This window comes from Lissotriton helveticus, chromosome 4_1, assembly GCF_964261635.1.
Source record: "Lissotriton helveticus chromosome 4_1, aLisHel1.1, whole genome shotgun sequence".
Classification (NCBI taxonomy): domain Eukaryota; kingdom Metazoa; phylum Chordata; class Amphibia; order Caudata; family Salamandridae; genus Lissotriton; species Lissotriton helveticus.
In genome coordinates this window covers 1688052021-1688069571 of record NC_136063.1, presented here as the reverse complement: position 1 = coordinate 1688069571, position 17551 = coordinate 1688052021, and the positions used below count along the sequence as shown (strand labels likewise).

The window sequence follows — 17551 nt, the reverse complement described above, 5'->3', positions numbered from 1 at the left end:
GACCAATACTAAACAAATTTATTCTGCAAACTTTTATGCTCAGCTGTCTACATTAGGTTTTGACTTTTGGAAAGACAACATTGAGACAAAAACTGTCTGGGGCACAAAAGACTGGCAGGTGCAAGGTTTAGAAGCCCTGTTCAGAGCCTGCATTATACCAGAACAAATAATGTTTTTAAATGAGACTGTTCAACAAACGTCTTGTCTTGGCCTAGCTAAGATAAAAGATTTAAATTAACCGTCTATACCTAAACCCACATCTGACAGTGATAATGCTACAGAAGAGGAGGTAGACATACGGTATATTTTAAAACAGAACAGAACTAATCCTGATTGGAAAAAATGGTTAATCTGGCCCACAGACACTAATAACTGTCATGATAGATTCCTGGAAAAAACACAGGGGTTCAAAATGAACAGGCCAGATCCAAGATATTCCCAGAGACAACATCCAGGGATAGTAACAACATACAGTGTAGGAAAACTATGCCTTGAGTGGCTACAGAAATCTACACTTCCGGAAATCAAACAACACTTATCTTTACTTAAAGAAGGCAATGATTTGCGAGATTTCTTAATGGGGCCTCGCAAACCATGTCAAAAACGTTTCATATACACCCGGTATATATGCTGTGCACAACGAGGGTTGGAAAGTGACGTAAATAGAAACTGCAGAAAGAATACGAGAAATTGATTGTATTAATTTGGAGAAAACTCTCTCTGTAGTAGACAATGGGTTAACAACTCTGTCTTCCAGGATATATTCATTGGTCAGCATTGTATCATCTGCAATTGACATAATAGAGCAGGACTTGCTAATGTTACAACATGGCCAGTCTCAATTACGTTCTATAATGCAGCTGGGCTGGACGTTGCAAAATCTGCGTTCAGGCTTGTGCCATGGCGTCTAATCAACACAACGTCATTGTTTTCTGTATTTAACCTTACAGATAAACAAATATCTTTGGCACAAAAAGGATCAGACTATACGGTGCTGAGCATTGAAAAACTGGAAAGATTACTCTTAACAGTTTCTGAGAAGCCTGTCATTGAATGGATAATACATGGCACCATTACGATAACAGTGACGATTTTCCAATTTGTGTATTGTCTACAGCATATACCAGCGGGCCTGTATGAAAGGTTGGGTAAAGAATACATTGTCGACCTGGACTTTACATTACACATATAAATGTTGGAATAAGGGAAAAGAGGTATTCCTTAGTGGTAATAACTGCATGAACTCACTAAGTGGTACACTTTTGTGCAAAGGTATTAATTTACACGGAGCCTGCGACGGTTCTGCAAATAACCTTTCATGCCATCTGCACTGGACACCCTCCACAGTGATAGAACCAATTTTCAGGCAACTATCCAATGGCAGTTACGTTATGCTGAATGATCACAGCTGTTGTGGCATGTTGCCAGGAACAGCTTATCTAGTTAGTGTGTCATCCATAGTCACTTGTTGTATCCAAGTATTGTATCCAACGCACAAGGCAGACAGAGGGATGGACTCATGGCCTTCACTGAATATCTCTTCTATACGAATTGATACTTTAAGCAGAATGAAAGTCATTCTTTTACAAAAAAATTGTGCCACTGACCTCGTCTAGAGAAACGTATGATCTGCAAGTTGCAAGGTCTTCTGCAGAGATACATGCATTATTATCAACAAACTGCCCAGTACACTTCGCAGAAATGTTAAGTCAAATCTTAAACATGTCTGATACCAGCGGCATCGCACATGTATTTAAGATGATTTTTTCAGGACTGTTAACACCATTTGAAGCAGTCCTCGGCATTTTTCCAAATTTCGTGCACTCTGTGTTCGGCGGCCTGCCTCTCATCTTGGGACTAGTAGCAGGAATTCTATTTTTATTCCATCTGTTCCGATAGGGCAAGTCCGGCTACCAGCAACACCCAGACTACCATGGAACAATGCCTCCTTGCCATGAGGTATCGTGAGAGAATTTCACAGATTCTTGGCTTGGCTCGTTTAAGAGATCTGAACACAACCTGGTTTCTTTCGTTCAGACCAATCTGGCAAGATTGCATCTTACCTCTTCTTCGATGCCTGCTTTGCGGACAGGAATGCGTGTTGGACATTTGTCTTACACTTCCATCAGGATGTTGACGCTTTGCTATGTCCAGTAACGGCTCATGCATCGTGTTGCCCCCAATGGCTGATGACGGCATTCACTGAGGTCTCACCGGCAAGTCTAACTGAGGGTGTGATACGAGAAACTACAGGCATATAGGTACCATCTACTACGGACATTGCTAATTCATCAAATGCTGACGGCGATGATCCACACTTCTGCACTTTTGATCTGCTAACTGAAGTGGTTCCACTTTCACCTACTACGGTAGATGGTTTCTTTGTCAGCCTAGATGATCCGATGTTTTCTCCTGGCAATAACTATTGATTATTTCACACAGCCTTCTCTGAACTCTGAAATTCGGCCTTCATTTTTCAAAACAATCTACTAATTTGAACTTTTTCCAAAATAGAACTTTTGGCACAGAGTAATCTGCTTAAAGTAGAACTATTCTTAGAGAACACGATTTCTTTTGAAGAACTTCCTAAATGACTATATTTGGCCTAATAATCAGAACAAAAAAGTAGTTTAAAGTATGATATGGGATGGTCTTGAAAAATTTATTTTTCCTTTCTGTAAAAGCTTCAGAGACATTTCATGAATTGATTTTACAATAATAGAATGTATATACTATGCTCCATGTCTATAAAGACCTGCTTATTCTATACTCATTACATTCAAACAAGCCTTTTCAAATGCAATTTTGTATGTTGTATTTTGGGTAGGATTGTATACACCAGCTTTAGATATGTTCAGTGCTTACAGGTTTAGTTTTATTGAACTTAAGATCGTGGAGTGAGTGTTGTAAATGAATCTAGGACCCTAGTGTAAATTTCCCCGATTCATGCCCTTATATTGATATGGATTATCCGATCCTTATATAGGCATAGAAATCATTACCATATTTAGACTGAGCCTATGCAGCCCAAATACGGCATGGCTGCTTCCACTATGTTCCAAGAATCAGCAACAATTTCTTAGAAAAACCCACCTTCAGCAGCTAGGGACATCCTCTTGCCTAAATACTATTTTATCTAGGCAATCATGGAGTTTTCGAAGAACTATGTCTTCTATGACGTTATTAAGTCCAATCACACGTCAAACTCGGCACCTTCATAGTATAAATATGCCTAGATTTGCCCAAGCAGACACACAGTGGTTTGGAGAAGATCGACTGACTACTTGCCCGACGCCCTGCAGCAGCAAGGGCAGAAGGAAGCTGACCCTCCAGCTGACACACTGAGAGACTCTGTCTTTTCTCCTGCCAAGAAATCCAGCTCCAGTGTTTCCAGGCTACCCTTGCGGGTTGCTGGGAAATCGAGTCCTGAGAGAGAGATACAAGACCTCCTTCATTCTAAACCAAGGCACGGAGCTGATTAGACCCTTAGAGAATTCTTGATTAGATTAATGGCAGAAAATACTAGACTTAAACTACTCCTCACTTACTTCTTCCCTTGTGCTAGGCTTAGGTCAGGTACACAGGGGTAGGCATATTTTAGAAGCACCAGTTGAGTACTTTTAGCCATCATTTTAACACTGTATGTATTTTATCCGTTTTAAGGCAATTTATGGCTTAGAACCAAATCATGCTTTTACAGTACTACTTTATAATACTGTTCGTATTATATACTCTGTACTTTATTACCAGTATTACGATTGTAGCAGTAGATTTCTGATGCTTGAGAAAGAAAACTGTTCAATAAATACTTTTTATTGAAAACACCCGTCTCTCTATTTTCTCAGCACCTCTGGTGGAACGAAGCATGCACAAATGACTGAGTAAAATAGCTATCTATTGTTTCCGCGCCTCTAGAGATTGATTTCTTATTCTTGGGAAACAAAGTTGTCATGTTTATGCGGTTGTCAGAAAATAATCCTTTCTTGTGAATTCGATAAAGTTTCTATTGACCGCTGAGCTTGCTGGCACTCACAATTAAGTCTAATAGATTCGTAGAGACCTAGTCGACCTCAGTCCTACGTCTAAACTACAGGATTTATTATTCCACACAGCGATGCATCTGCCCGACAGCATAATAAGGCCCATTATGTTTCTAGAAATGCATACTTCATCAGGGAAAATGAGTAAATTACTCCTTCATCCTGATGGAGTACCCGCCCATCAGTACCCGCCCATCAAAATTTAGAAAAGCCTGTCAGCCTCATGAACATATGTTCCATTCACAGGAACCACCATGCAAGAGGTTCCTGTCAATGTATTGAACTTTGCTGGACAGCTCTGTCAAACATGACAGCCATACAGTAAAGTTTCAAAACTTCTTTATTTTCAAAAACAAGACTCCAATGTGTTTTTTTGTTTTTGAAAAGAAAAAGAAAAACAATACTACGCTCACATGGAAGTAATCTCCTTCAGCAAGGGGGCCTTTTTATTGTTTAACTGCCCCTTACCACCATGATTTTCCTGATGGTGACGGGTAAAAGAAAACAGCGATATTTTTGCCATCTAAATTAGTCTCCTCTGTTGACAAACTATAGCTGCCTGCATTTAAATTCAGGTGGTGGATCATTATATTGGTGTAAGGATACTCCATCGCCGTTTAGATGGAGTATGCTTATTGCCGATATATAAATCAGCCCCATAATGTCCTGCACAGATGTAGGAAAATTGGTTATTAATAATGGGGTATTCACCCTTAGCTAGTAATAATACAACAACCACTAATAGGACCAGTCAAATTTCAGTAAAGTAATCCTTGCTCAACACTTGGTAGTTTAGCAAACAAGCAGTCATGCTTAACTTATGAAACAGGTATGTCCAGGACCCCTGGAATTATGTGATCGTGAGGCTACCACATTTTTCATGTAATTATGGTTATGCAGCACTTGCCATTACTAAAAAGAGAGATGTTGCCCCATAGTTGGAGGCTCTTTCCAAAAGTTGACTGGTCACCTTTCTGTTGCCTATTGCTAAATTTCAACTTTAAACTCCTACCAATGAGGTACAACATTTACCCAGACAATGTTAATACTTGTTAAATGACAAAATAATTAAGTAATGCTTTTACAAAATATGCCGCAATATGCTGCATAATATAACTTTTCATATGGCATAATTTAATCAACCGTCCCTTAATTTGACCTTCCGCTGCCGCTTAATTCCAGTGGCAATGGGTATGTGTAAAGCATTTAATACCACCAAAGCAGTAAAGAAGTAAAGGACAGAATACAATAAAAATCCAAGCCCAATATTTAACAACAGAAAACATTTTTATCTGCAAAACACCAAAATGACAAAAATCCAATGAAGGGAACCAGAGATATGAATTTAACAGAATTAAATTAAAAAAAAGTGTGCATTCTAGCGTCAAACAGATCTCAGGGTCACTCGTGGCTATCTGGTTGCACGGGATAAAGTCAACGTTTTTTAGGCCAATCACAATGGATTAAGGGTTAGGTTCTGATTTGCAAGTCATGTCCTTCAATTACTCCGACTCAAACCAGGCAGTCTCTCCACCATAGTCAGCCTGGCAGATAGGTACTTCGTAATCTGGACGGGGAAACCTTGTCTGTACCACCCCTGACAGTTTCTTTCTCACTGCCGCTGTTGAGGCAGTCTGTGAATGGCTGCCGATAGCGGGACTCCAGCAGTCTTTCATTTAGCAAACCGCCAACATGCTAATATGGCGGGCAGACCGCAAAAAGGCGGCAGGGTATTGGATGTCGTTTTGACTGCGAACCCTTACTCCAAACTCATAATCAGGCCCTTAGTCTTTTCTTTGGAATTTTCCTCTCGACAGCGAGTACTCGGGTGCCTTGGATACGGAGTTCAAGTCATCAATGGCAGCCTGCTGGAGCTCGGTGAAGGGGTGAAACATGGGCATTAAGTCCTTGGTGTTGACGGAGACTAAAGTCTTGAAACAGTTGTCAATAGCTTCCCTTTCGGCAGCGAGTTGAGTTCCTCCTGGAGCTTTTTAGTGGGAGGAACCAGCAGGGTCAATCCAATCGGCGAGTTGATGCCGGCTGCTTGACTCTTTAAGTAAAGTCGATCTCTTCCTGAAGAATTTCTGCAAAACTTTGTAGAAAGATTCCATATTTTGAGTTTTTACAGTTTCCTGGTTACTTTGTTGGAAAACAAGGGTCCAGTAGCACCAGCTAATGGTCCAGAGACTCTGAATTGCCTCTTGGGGGCTAGGTCTCAGTTTCCCACAATGTGCCTGTGCAGTCCAGGAAAATTCCATTCATTGCAACTGGTAAGCTGGGGTAATCCTCTCTTTGACTTTGCAGGTGTCTTATTACAGCTCTGTTGTACATGCTGCTAATCAGGGCATCCATGCCTTTTTCTTTGAGTCAGGTAAAGTCCTTTTTTGTGGAGCCTTGTGCGTTCAGCAGGAAAAGTCCTTCTGAGAACAAGCACAACATTAAGGATTGCTGTACATTTTATGTTTTGTGAAAGTCTGTTGAGAAGTATATGCAGATACAAAAGAAGATGTAAGTTTGTATATTTGTTATTAAGAAGATAAATGTGCTCTTTTAATCTTAGGTTTCCCTTGCAGGACAAAGGCAATTTTTAATAACCAGTCCTTTGTATTCTTGGTCAAGATCCAGCCCCCATCCAGAGACCAATTACAACAAGGGGTGGTGATGGACAGAGTCTCTGAATTAAGCAGAGTACTCTCACCCAGTCAAGAGATCAGGGCTAGATCCAACACCGTTTTTTAGCTCATTGCACCATCCCAGTTTCAGAACCTGGCTGTATGCAAATTAGTCTGTCCCTGGCCCAGTGCGTCATGGGAACAGGGCAGACCAGACTACAAAAGCCAATTCTTACACTGGGAAGGAAACAAGCTTCCGGGGACCGGTTTCTGCCATTTCAGGCGTCTTCGGCCCGGCTTGCTTGAATCCTGATGGTGCAATGAGCAAGGGACTCACATCTGAGTATACCCTTCCACGCTTAGGGTGGACAAAATTAATTACAACAAGGGGTGGTGATGGACAGAGTCTCTGAATTAAGCAGAGTACTCTCACCCAGTCAAGAGATCAGGGCTAGATCCAACACCGTTTTTTAGCTCATTGCACCATCCCAGTTTCAGAACCTGGCTGTATGCAAATTAGTCTGTCCCTGGCCCAGTGCATCATGGGAACAGGGCAGACCAGACTACAAAAGCCAATTCTTACACTGGGAGGGAAACAAGCTTCCGGGGACCGGTTTCTGCCATTTCAGGCGTCTTCGGCCCGGCTTGCTTGAATCCTGATGGTGCAATGAGCAAGGGACTCACATCTGAGTATACCCTTCCACGCTTAGGGTGGACAAAATTAATTACAACAAGGGGTGGTGATGGACAGAGTCTCTGAATTAAGCAGAGTACTCTCACCCAGTCAAGAGATCAGGGCTAGATCCAACACCGTTTTTTAGCTCATTGCACCATCCCAGTTTCAGAACCTGGCTGTATGCAAATTAGTCTGTCCCTGGCCCAGTGCATCATGGGAACAGGGCAGACCAGACTACAAAAGCCAATTCTTACACTGGGAAGGAAACAAGCTTCCGGGGACCGGTTTCTGCCATTTCAGGCGTCTTCGGCCCGGCTTGCTTGAATCCTGATGGTGCAATGAGCAAGGGACTCACATCTGAGTATACCCTTCCACGCTTAGGGTGGACAAAATTAATTACAACAAGGGGTGGTGATGGACAGAGTCTCTGAATTAAGCAGAGTACTCTCACCCAGTCAAGAGATCAGGGCTAGATCCAACACCGTTTTTTAGCTCATTGCACCATCCCAGTTTCAGAACCTGGCTGTATGCAAATTAGTCTGTCCCTGGCCCAGTGCGTCATGGGAACAGGGCAGACCAGACTACAAAAGCCAATTCTTACACTGGGAAGGAAACAAGCTTCCGGGGACCGGTTTCTGCCATTTCAGGCGTCTTCGGCCCGGCTTGCTTGAATCCTGATGGTGCAATGAGCAAGGGACTCACATCTGAGTATACCCTTCCACGCTTAGGGTGGACAAAATTAATTACAACAAGGGGTGGTGATGGACAGAGTCTCTGAATTAAGCAGAGTACTCTCACCCAGTCAAGAGATCAGGGCTAGATCCAACACCGTTTTTTAGCTCATTGCACCATCCCAGTTTCAGAACCTGGCTGTATGCAAATTAGTCTGTCCCTGGCCCAGTGCATCATGGGAACAGGGCAGACCAGACTACAAAAGCCAATTCTTACACTGGGAAGGAAACAAGCTTCCGGGGACCGGTTTCTGCCATTTCAGGCGTCTTCGGCCCGGCTTGCTTGAATCCTGATGGTGCAATGAGCAAGGGACTCACATCTGAGTATACCCTTCCACGCTTAGGGTGGACAAAATTAATTACAACAAGGGGTGGTGATGGACAGAGTCTCTGAATTAAGCAGAGTACTCTCACCCAGTCAAGAGATCAGGGCTAGATCCAACACCGTTTTTTAGCTCATTGCACCATCCCAGTTTCAGAACCTGGCTGTATGCAAATTAGTCTGTCCCTGGCCCAGTGCATCATGGGAACAGGGCAGACCAGACTACAAAAGCCAATTCTTACACTGGGAAGGAAACAAGCTTCCGGGGACCGGTTTCTGCCATTTCAGGCGTCTTCGGCCCGGCTTGCTTGAATCCTGATGGTGCAATGAGCAAGGGACTCACATCTGAGTATACCCTTCCACGCTTAGGGTGGACAAAATTAATTACAACAAGGGGTGGTGATGGACAGAGTCTCTGAATTAAGCAGAGTACTCTCACCCAGTCAAGAGATCAGGGCTAGATCCAACACCGTTTTTTAGCTCATTGCACCATCCCAGTTTCAGAACCTGGCTGTATGCAAATTAGTCTGTCCCTGGCCCAGTGCATCATGGGAACAGGGCAGACCAGACTACAAAAGCCAATTCTTACACTGGGAAGGAAACAAGCTTCCGGGGACCGGTTTCTGCCATTTCAGGCGTCTTCGGCCCGGCTTGCTTGAATCCTGATGGTGCAATGAGCAAGGGACTCACATCTGAGTATACCCTTCCACGCGTAGGGTGGACAAAATTAATTACAACAAGGGGTGGTGATGGACAGAGTCTCTGAATTAAGCAGAGTACTCTCACCCAGTCAAGAGATCAGGGCTAGATCCAACACCGTTTTTTAGCTCATTGCACCATCCCAGTTTCAGAACCTGGCTGTATGCAAATTAGTCTGTCCCTGGCCCAGTGCATCATGGGAACAGGGCAGACCAGACTACAAAAGCCAATTCTTACACTGGGAAGGAAACAAGCTTCCGGGGACCGGTTTCTGCCATTTCAGGCGTCTTCGGCCCGGCTTGCTTGAATCCTGATGGTGCAATGAGCAAGGGACTCACATCTGAGTATACCCTTCCACGCTTAGGGTGGACAAAATTAATTACAACAAGGGGTGGTGATGGACAGAGTCTCTGAATTAAGCAGAGTACTCTCACCCAGTCAAGAGATCAGGGCTAGATCCAACACCGTTTTTTAGCTCATTGCACCATCCCAGTTTCAGAACCTGGCTGTATGCAAATTAGTCTGTCCCTGGCCCAGTGCATCATGGGAACAGGGCAGACCAGACTACAAAAGCCAATTCTTACACTGGGAAGGAAACAAGCTTCCGGGGACCGGTTTCTGCCATTTCAGGCGTCTTCGGCCCGGCTTGCTTGAATCCTGATGGTGCAATGAGCAAGGGACTCACATCTGAGTATACCCTTCCACGCTTAGGGTGGACAAAATTAATTACAACAAGGGGTGGTGATGGACAGAGTCTCTGAATTAAGCAGAGTACTCTCACCCAGTCAAGAGATCAGGGCTAGATCCAACACCGTTTTTTAGCTCATTGCACCATCCCAGTTTCAGAACCTGGCTGTATGCAAATTAGTCTGTCCCTGGCCCAGTGCATCATGGGAACAGGGCAGACCAGACTACAAAAGCCAATTCTTACACTGGGAAGGAAACAAGCTTCCGGGGACCGGTTTCTGCCATTTCAGGCGTCTTCGGCCCGGCTTGCTTGAATCCTGATGGTGCAATGAGCAAGGGACTCACATCTGAGTATACCCTTCCACGCTTAGGGTGGACAAAATTAATTACAACAAGGGGTGGTGATGGACAGAGTCTCTGAATTAAGCAGAGTACTCTCACCCAGTCAAGAGATCAGGGCTAGATCCAACACCGTTTTTTAGCTCATTGCACCATCCCAGTTTCAGAACCTGGCTGTATGCAAATTAGTCTGTCCCTGGCCCAGTGCATCATGGGAACAGGGCAGACCAGACTACAAAAGCCAATTCTTACACTGGGAAGGAAACAAGCTTCCGGGGACCGGTTTCTGCCATTTCAGGCATCTTCGGCCCGGCTTGCTTGAATCCTGATGGTGCAATGAGCAAGGGACTCACATCTGAGTATACCCTTCCACACTTAGGGTGGACAAAATTAATTACAACAAGGGGTGGTGATGGACAGAGTCTCTGAATTAAGCAGAGTACTCTCACCCAGTCAAGAGATCAGGGCTAGATCCAACACTGTTTTTTAGCTCATTGCACCATACCAGTTTCAGAACCTGGCTGTATGCAAATTAGTCTGTCCCTGGCCCAGTGCATCATGGGAACAGGGCAGACCAGACTACAAAAGCCAATTCTTACACTGGGAAGGAAACAAGCTTCCGGGGACCGGTTTCTGCCATTTCAGGCGTCTTCGGCCCGGCTTGCTTGAATCCTGATGGTGCAATGAGCAAGGGACTCACATCTGAGTATACCCTTCCACGCTTAGGGTGGACAAAATTAATTACAACAAGGGGTGGTGATGGACAGAGTCTCTGAATTAAGCCGAGTACTCTCACCCAGTCAAGAGATCAGGGCTAGATCCAACACCGTTTTTTAGCTCATTGCACCATCCCAGTTTCAGAACCTGGCTGTATGCAAATTAGTCTGTCCCTGGCCCAGTGCATCATGGGAACAGGGCAGACCAGACTACAAAAGCCAATTCTTACACTGGGAAGGAAACAAGCTTCCGGGGACCGGTTTCTGCCATTTCAGGCGTCTTCGGCCCGGCTTGCTTGAATCCTGATGGTGCAATGAGCAAGGGACTCACATCTGAGTATACCCTTCCACGCTTAGGGTGGACAAAATTAATTACAACAAGGGGTGGTGATGGACAGAGTCTCTGAATTAAGCAGAGTACTCTCACCCAGTCAAGAGATCAGGGCTAGATCCAACACCGTTTTTTAGCTCATTGCACCATCCCAGTTTCAGAACCTGGCTGTATGCAAATTAGTCTGTCCCTGGCCCAGTGCATCATGGGAACAGGGCAGACCAGACTACAAAAGCCAATTCTTACACTGGGAAGGAAACAAGCTTCCGGGGACCGGTTTCTGCCATTTCAGGCGTCTTCGGCCCGGCTTGCTTGAATCCTGATGGTGCAATGAGCAAGGGACTCACATCTGAGTATACCCTTCCACGCTTAGGGTGGACAAAATTAATTACAACAGCAGCCTCTGATGTAATGAAGCAGAACTACTAGAAGTGTCAGTATTCTTTTTCCTTTCTCTAATCCCAAACCCCCTTCCCCTAGGGGCATGGCTGTAGTGTGTCTATTCATTGCCACTCCCAAAGGGATTAAGGACAAGGTGTCACCCCATCCGAACCGCCGGGAGTTCAGGTAGTGGCATGCAACAGAAAGCTGAGTCACAAAAATCAGTGTTCCCTTTGGGCGAAGTTGTCACCATGGAACATGGACAATTTACATTGAGCTCTTGCAAAAGTTTCCCCTGTACCTGGCCAGTTAACTAACAAAATACATACACTGCAGAATGAGGTGCGGCAAATTAAGGAGGAAAATGGTGGTTTAAGGGAGGAATAAATGAGAACTAGATCTTGCTTCACTCAGTGGAGGGAGTCCAAACAGAGGTAAATTCTCAGTCGGCTTAAATTGGGGAATCCTCATAATCCATCCTTTACATCTCCCTCTTCCACATCACGTTCGGATCAAAGTTCGCATGTAACTGCATTGACACCTAGCCCTGTTCCCTTAGCGGGAAACATCCTTTACAACTAAACTTTTACCACGCAGTGCCTTTACGACGCAACTTTTACAACGCAAACCATTACAACGGATTGCGCTGCGGGGCGCTCTAGGATAGGGAATAGGTTTAATTTACTATCCAACACCTTCCCTACTATCCACGGGGACTGGAGTTGGAATAGTAAATTAAACTATTCACTATCCAGCGCCCCAAAGCACTATGCGTTGTAAAGGCATGCGTTGTAAAAAACGCGTTGTAAAGGCATGCGTGGTAAAAGCATGCGTTGTAATGTCACACATCCTCCCTTAACTAATCCGTAAAGGTGAAATGGTACATGGTCTGCAACATTAATGAGTCAATGTCAGTTATGGAGATGAGTGGAAAACAGCGTTTAGGACAACATTTGGCCTTTTTTAATATACTGTAATGCCTTTTGATCTTTGCACTGTCTATTCATTGCCACTGCATCAGAGCCCACTGGGATTAGGGACTAGGCATCGTCCCATTGGAACGGCCTGAAGTTCAGGTGAGTAGCATGCAACAGTACCTCCCTCTGCTATGACCACTGCGAAGTGAGGCCTATTTATGGCTGAGAATGAACTGTTCTCCCAAAAAAACAAAAATGGAGATATTCTCATGATGGTGTGTGTGCCTGTGTAACTTATCAAAGGTGTGGCTAACAACTGACTACACTCCCCTTTCAGCCCCTTTTAATCTAATCGAGAGGGCACCCATCTGGCTAGAGATCAAAGAAGTGGGGGTGTCTAGGTTCTGTGACCTCTATTTGCTGCAGAGGCTCCTGACCCCTTCCTCTCCTTGGGTTCTCCAGGAAGGAGACCTCCTGCGAAATGGCTGTATTATTGCAGCAAAAAAGTAAAAAACACAAATGGGGTGCTACTGGTCTCAGTGGACTAGAAAGTATCTGCTTTCTCCTAAAGAGTGTGTGTATAAACTGAAGGGTGGTGAGAGAAGATAAGAAAACCCATCAGCCCACCCATTGGCGGAGCTTCATCATCTGGGATTTTTAGAAGATAAGCTGGTATCCACTAGATAACTCCCTGTTATTTGTGAGTAAGTTCTAGTAACGGATCCACCAGAATCTCAGCAAATACTGCTATCCAGGTGGTAAGTTAACTGACCAGTTAACTTACCACCTGGATAGCAGTATTTGCTGAGATTCTATCCACACTCTGTATTTTAACCTTGTCATCAAGGTGACCACCAGAATAAAAGTAATCCTTAGGCGCCATGCTAGTCAATTTTAACACTTCACTTTTTCACTAGCACTTACCTTTTGAGCACTGCAACATCTCTGCCCACAGCTCTTTACAATACCTTTTTCCATCGCTGGTTGATCCGTTACTAGAACTTACTCACAAATAACAGGGAGTTATCTAGTGGATACCAGCTTATCTTCTAAAAATCCCAGTAGCACCCCATTTGTGTTTTTTACTAGTTAGATTTGGGGATAGGGTGCACTTTGGTCGGTAAACTTTTCCCCCCTTCAGTTGTATTTTTGTATTATTGCAGCCCCAGGCCTCTTCGCAAATTGATGATTTATTTCTTAATCCTGTTGTCTCTGGAGCTGGTTCGTAAGAGTTCTCAGCGAAGAAGGTTCGTAGTCTAATCTTGCGGCAGAATTCTATCGCTTCTGTTTTTAACTTTACAAAATCTGTCATTTTTGTTGCCACAATTGTAAGTCCTTTTTATAGAACACTTTCTTCCTCCTTGGTTAGGCTTTTATTTGAGAGAATACATATCGGAGATACTGTTAGTTTTTGTAAGTTTGTCGTTGTGTCGACATTTCCCAGGGCTGGTAGTTGTATCTTAATTTGCCTCGTGTTTTCGCTTGGCCTCTTCCTAAAAAAGGAGACTGTTGTGGTTGTTGATAGGAACCTCTTCTATTGTTGTTTCTTCGTAGGTCAGAATTTTCACCTTTACTCCCGCTTCCTGAGGAAGATGTATCTGAAAATGTGATGAAGTTATTTGAGGACCTGCCTTGATGTTCTTGTAGACGTTTACCTGACTCGGGTCTTAAATAAAAATCTGACTGTAGGTATGGATAAACCTTTTCCAAGTTGAAATTGTTCTTATCTTTTTCAAATTGGTTGCTCTTTTGATTTATGGTATAGTCCTTAAATTCACCAATTTCTTTTTCTACTTTTTCTAATAGAGCTTTTGCATCTGTTATTTGTTGATTAGTAGAAATAGCAATTTCCAAACTTGAAATTTCCTCTAGTTGGAATTTTGATAACCTTTCAGCTGTTTCAACTGTGAGGACCATGAGGTCATGGCTGCATTTTGTTTCAATGTAGCTATACCCTTTCTTGTAAATTGGGTCTTCTGTGAAAATGACCGGTACATTTTTAATCTGAAGGCCTCCTGGAATTGTTCCAGCTCGAAGATGTTGTAAGAGAAAGTGACCGTGCAAGTCAGTACGTATTTGCTTTTTCTTCAATCTGACTTATTTGTCAGTTTCATTCTGGTTTTGAGCCAAGATGCTCAGGGAAGCGGATGCGAACAATGGGGGAGCTGTTAGTAGTTTCTTAATGTGATCTTCGCTATATGCGAAGGTTTCACTTTTGACATTCTCAAACACACACAGCAAAGTTTTCATTCAACCACCTCTACTCAAAAGACAACAACAACCTGGAAATCCAACCGACGTAGGACCTCTATCCTACTTACAACACACTAATTCAAAAGCCATCTATTTAACTAAGTTATCACAAAGGACAACCACACACTCCTGAGCCTGCCAACAGAACTCAACATCTCCAGTGCCAAAGATGATTGCAAGTGCCAGATGCACCACAGGGACACAATATTAAGACATTTAAGTCATTTCAAAGCAGTTTAGATTACAGAGATTGACTTAAAACATCATCCGTAAGAACCAATACAGACTACAAACCCCAAAAACCCTTGTTAGAACACCAAGTAAAGGGCATGGTCTACCAATGGGACAAACAATCACGCAGTTCTGTAGAAATGGTTGACAATATGCACACTGCTAATGTGTACATCAGTTTTCGAATAAATGAAAAGAACATTGCCCAATCAAATGGGTTGCACACCAAATTGGTTGCACACTGAGGCCACAAGTATCGAAAAAGTACAAAGTGCGAGTCGATAACCACAATCTATGTGTAGAAATGGTAATCGAGCAATACATCCTCTGTAAACAACCTTCAGGTTGAGAATAAAATGTTTAAAGATGGCGGAACAATTCACTTTGGAAATGAATGAAGCACTAAATGGCTTCGCAAAAAGGCAGGATGTCGGCCAATGTAGAATTGTCCACAGAAAAAACACACTGCGCAAAGTCACCACCTAATGGGTATAGATGAGAGAGATGTATTCCTCGTCCATCCCACAATATTGATTAATAACTTTCAGACCATTCCAATATGGCGGCACCAGCCGGAGAGACGTGCTGAACTACAATTCCGTGGTACAAAAGGGGGTGGTGATGGACGGAGCATCTGAGCCAATCAAACACTCACTACAATTCCCAGCACTCTCCAGGGAGCAATACGCAGACATTAAACACCGGCAAAGCCACCTCTGGTTTACCTCGAGGTTACGAGAACGAGCCGGCTAAATTGTTTTCCTGCCGACAGCTCATTGACTAAAGGTAAGATTCAGACGTACAGCAAGTGAAATACGAACGGGTCTATAACAGAGACCTTTTGAAAAAACATCCCGTTTTTCATTTTTTGACCCACAGACTTCCGTACAGCGGCAGCCGCTTTAAGGCCCTTCGCGAGGCTTGGGTCGCATAAACAAGTAAGCATTGCTCCTCCGCATGTCAACAATGTCGATAGTTAATTCCAGCCAAAACCAATACCCTGCTTTTAATTTCAATCATTGTTCCCTGTTGGGCCCAGGCATCATAACATAGAATGGTCACATGTGGAGGCATATATCATGTAGTGCTGCCCTATAACTGTAGTGTAATGGTTGATGTAGTGACAAATGACATAAAATTCATTGGCATACTTTGTTCCTTTTATCAGAATGTCCAGTGTCCAGTTCTTGAATAAGTTCCCCAATTGGAGGTAAGAGGCGGATAAAAATAGTGGGTGAGCGCTACATGAAAAGAATGACCAAACACTAAAGATAGGTCTCCCCCCCTTTGTTTTCACAGCTTCGGTCCTGATGAGAACTCTTAACTGATTCAGAGTTCGAAACGCGTAGACCTGATTTGTTGAGCCATAAGACTACACCATTTATTTTTTCTGGAAAACGCTCCAAATGTCAAAACGATTGTATTTATTAAGTGTCTATGGTGTTATATGAACATTGTAAATATAAAATGTTTTTGTAAATAGATTGTAGAAGTTGTTTGTATGTGTGTGACTGGATGCTAGATGTGTGTAATCACTGGGAGTATGGTATGCAAATAAATAAGTGGAGGGTGTTGTATGATGATACGTGAATAATGTTTGTATAGAATATAAAGATGTTTGTATAAAATGTGTGAAATACAAAATTGGTGAAAATCAACCAAACAAAGAATATAAAAATAAGGAATAAAAAATAGATTGATTCTGTCCAAGCAAGTGTGTTTCTACTTGTTGTTCAAATCGCAAGTATTGACAAATACGTATCAGGAATTAAGTGTGCAGTATTGGCTTTTGTTTTGTTTTCTATTGATCAGTGGCTTGGCCTTACTGTGGAGAGCCCAAACCCAGTGGTAGTTTTCACTTAACTTAACAGAACACTTAACAATGAATGTAAAACATGTAAAGGAATTCCTTTTTAAAAAAAATATTTTTATTAAGCAACTCCAAGACTTGTACAAAAAATAAATAAGAGTTTGCGTATATCACATAGATCAGTAGTAATAGAAAATAGACATGTGTACATCATAGTAATGATTTTAAAAAGCTAAAACATCATAATATCAGATAAAATATCATACGTCAAGAAGTTGTTAAATCAGTGTAGAGAATAACAATTCCGCTGTCCTGCTTGTCCGGTTCCCCTCCTTCACGTTGAGCCAGTCTCGCAGCCCTTGCTTTAGCAGCGTCTGCGGCCGCCGCATTCTTTGGGGCCATGACTGTTCCATTAATGCTTGCTTCGGCGTCTCGGTTGAATCTCCGCTCAGGACCCCAAAGGGGGTGAGTTTCCTTTGTGATTTTGGGTTGTATGGCCCCTCTGGGATCCTTAGCACAATCGCAGCACAAATAGCGGATCACTGCCAAGCCGATCAGGGAACCAAGAGTCACAAACTGCTTTCTGATCGGCACCTTCAAAACGGAACCGGTCTTTTCCTCCAGTATCGCCGCCTATTTGTTGTTTTATACTGTCTTAGCGTGGACTACAAAAAGCGTCGAGCTTGATAGGATACTTTTTTCTGCACGGGTTGCGGTAGCTTTTACATCTGTGCTATCTGTGTAGGCCGTACAATCCGTACTTCTGCATCCTTAGCACTGGTCCGTGCGCACAGCGGTCTCACTCG

The 17551-nt window shown here is 43.3% G+C and overlaps 1 long non-coding RNA gene across 1 annotated transcript; it reads left to right on the top strand.

Moving 5' to 3' along the window:
• Window positions 1-15584: 15584 nt before the first annotated feature.
• LOC144827648 (uncharacterized) lies at window positions 15585-16418 on the top strand. Its single transcript, XR_013610286.1, has 4 exons — window positions 15585-15721; window positions 15815-15873; window positions 16104-16145; window positions 16235-16418. It is a non-coding gene; the product is annotated as an uncharacterized LOC144827648 (long non-coding RNA).
• The last annotated feature ends 1133 nt before the right edge of the window (window positions 16419-17551 follow it).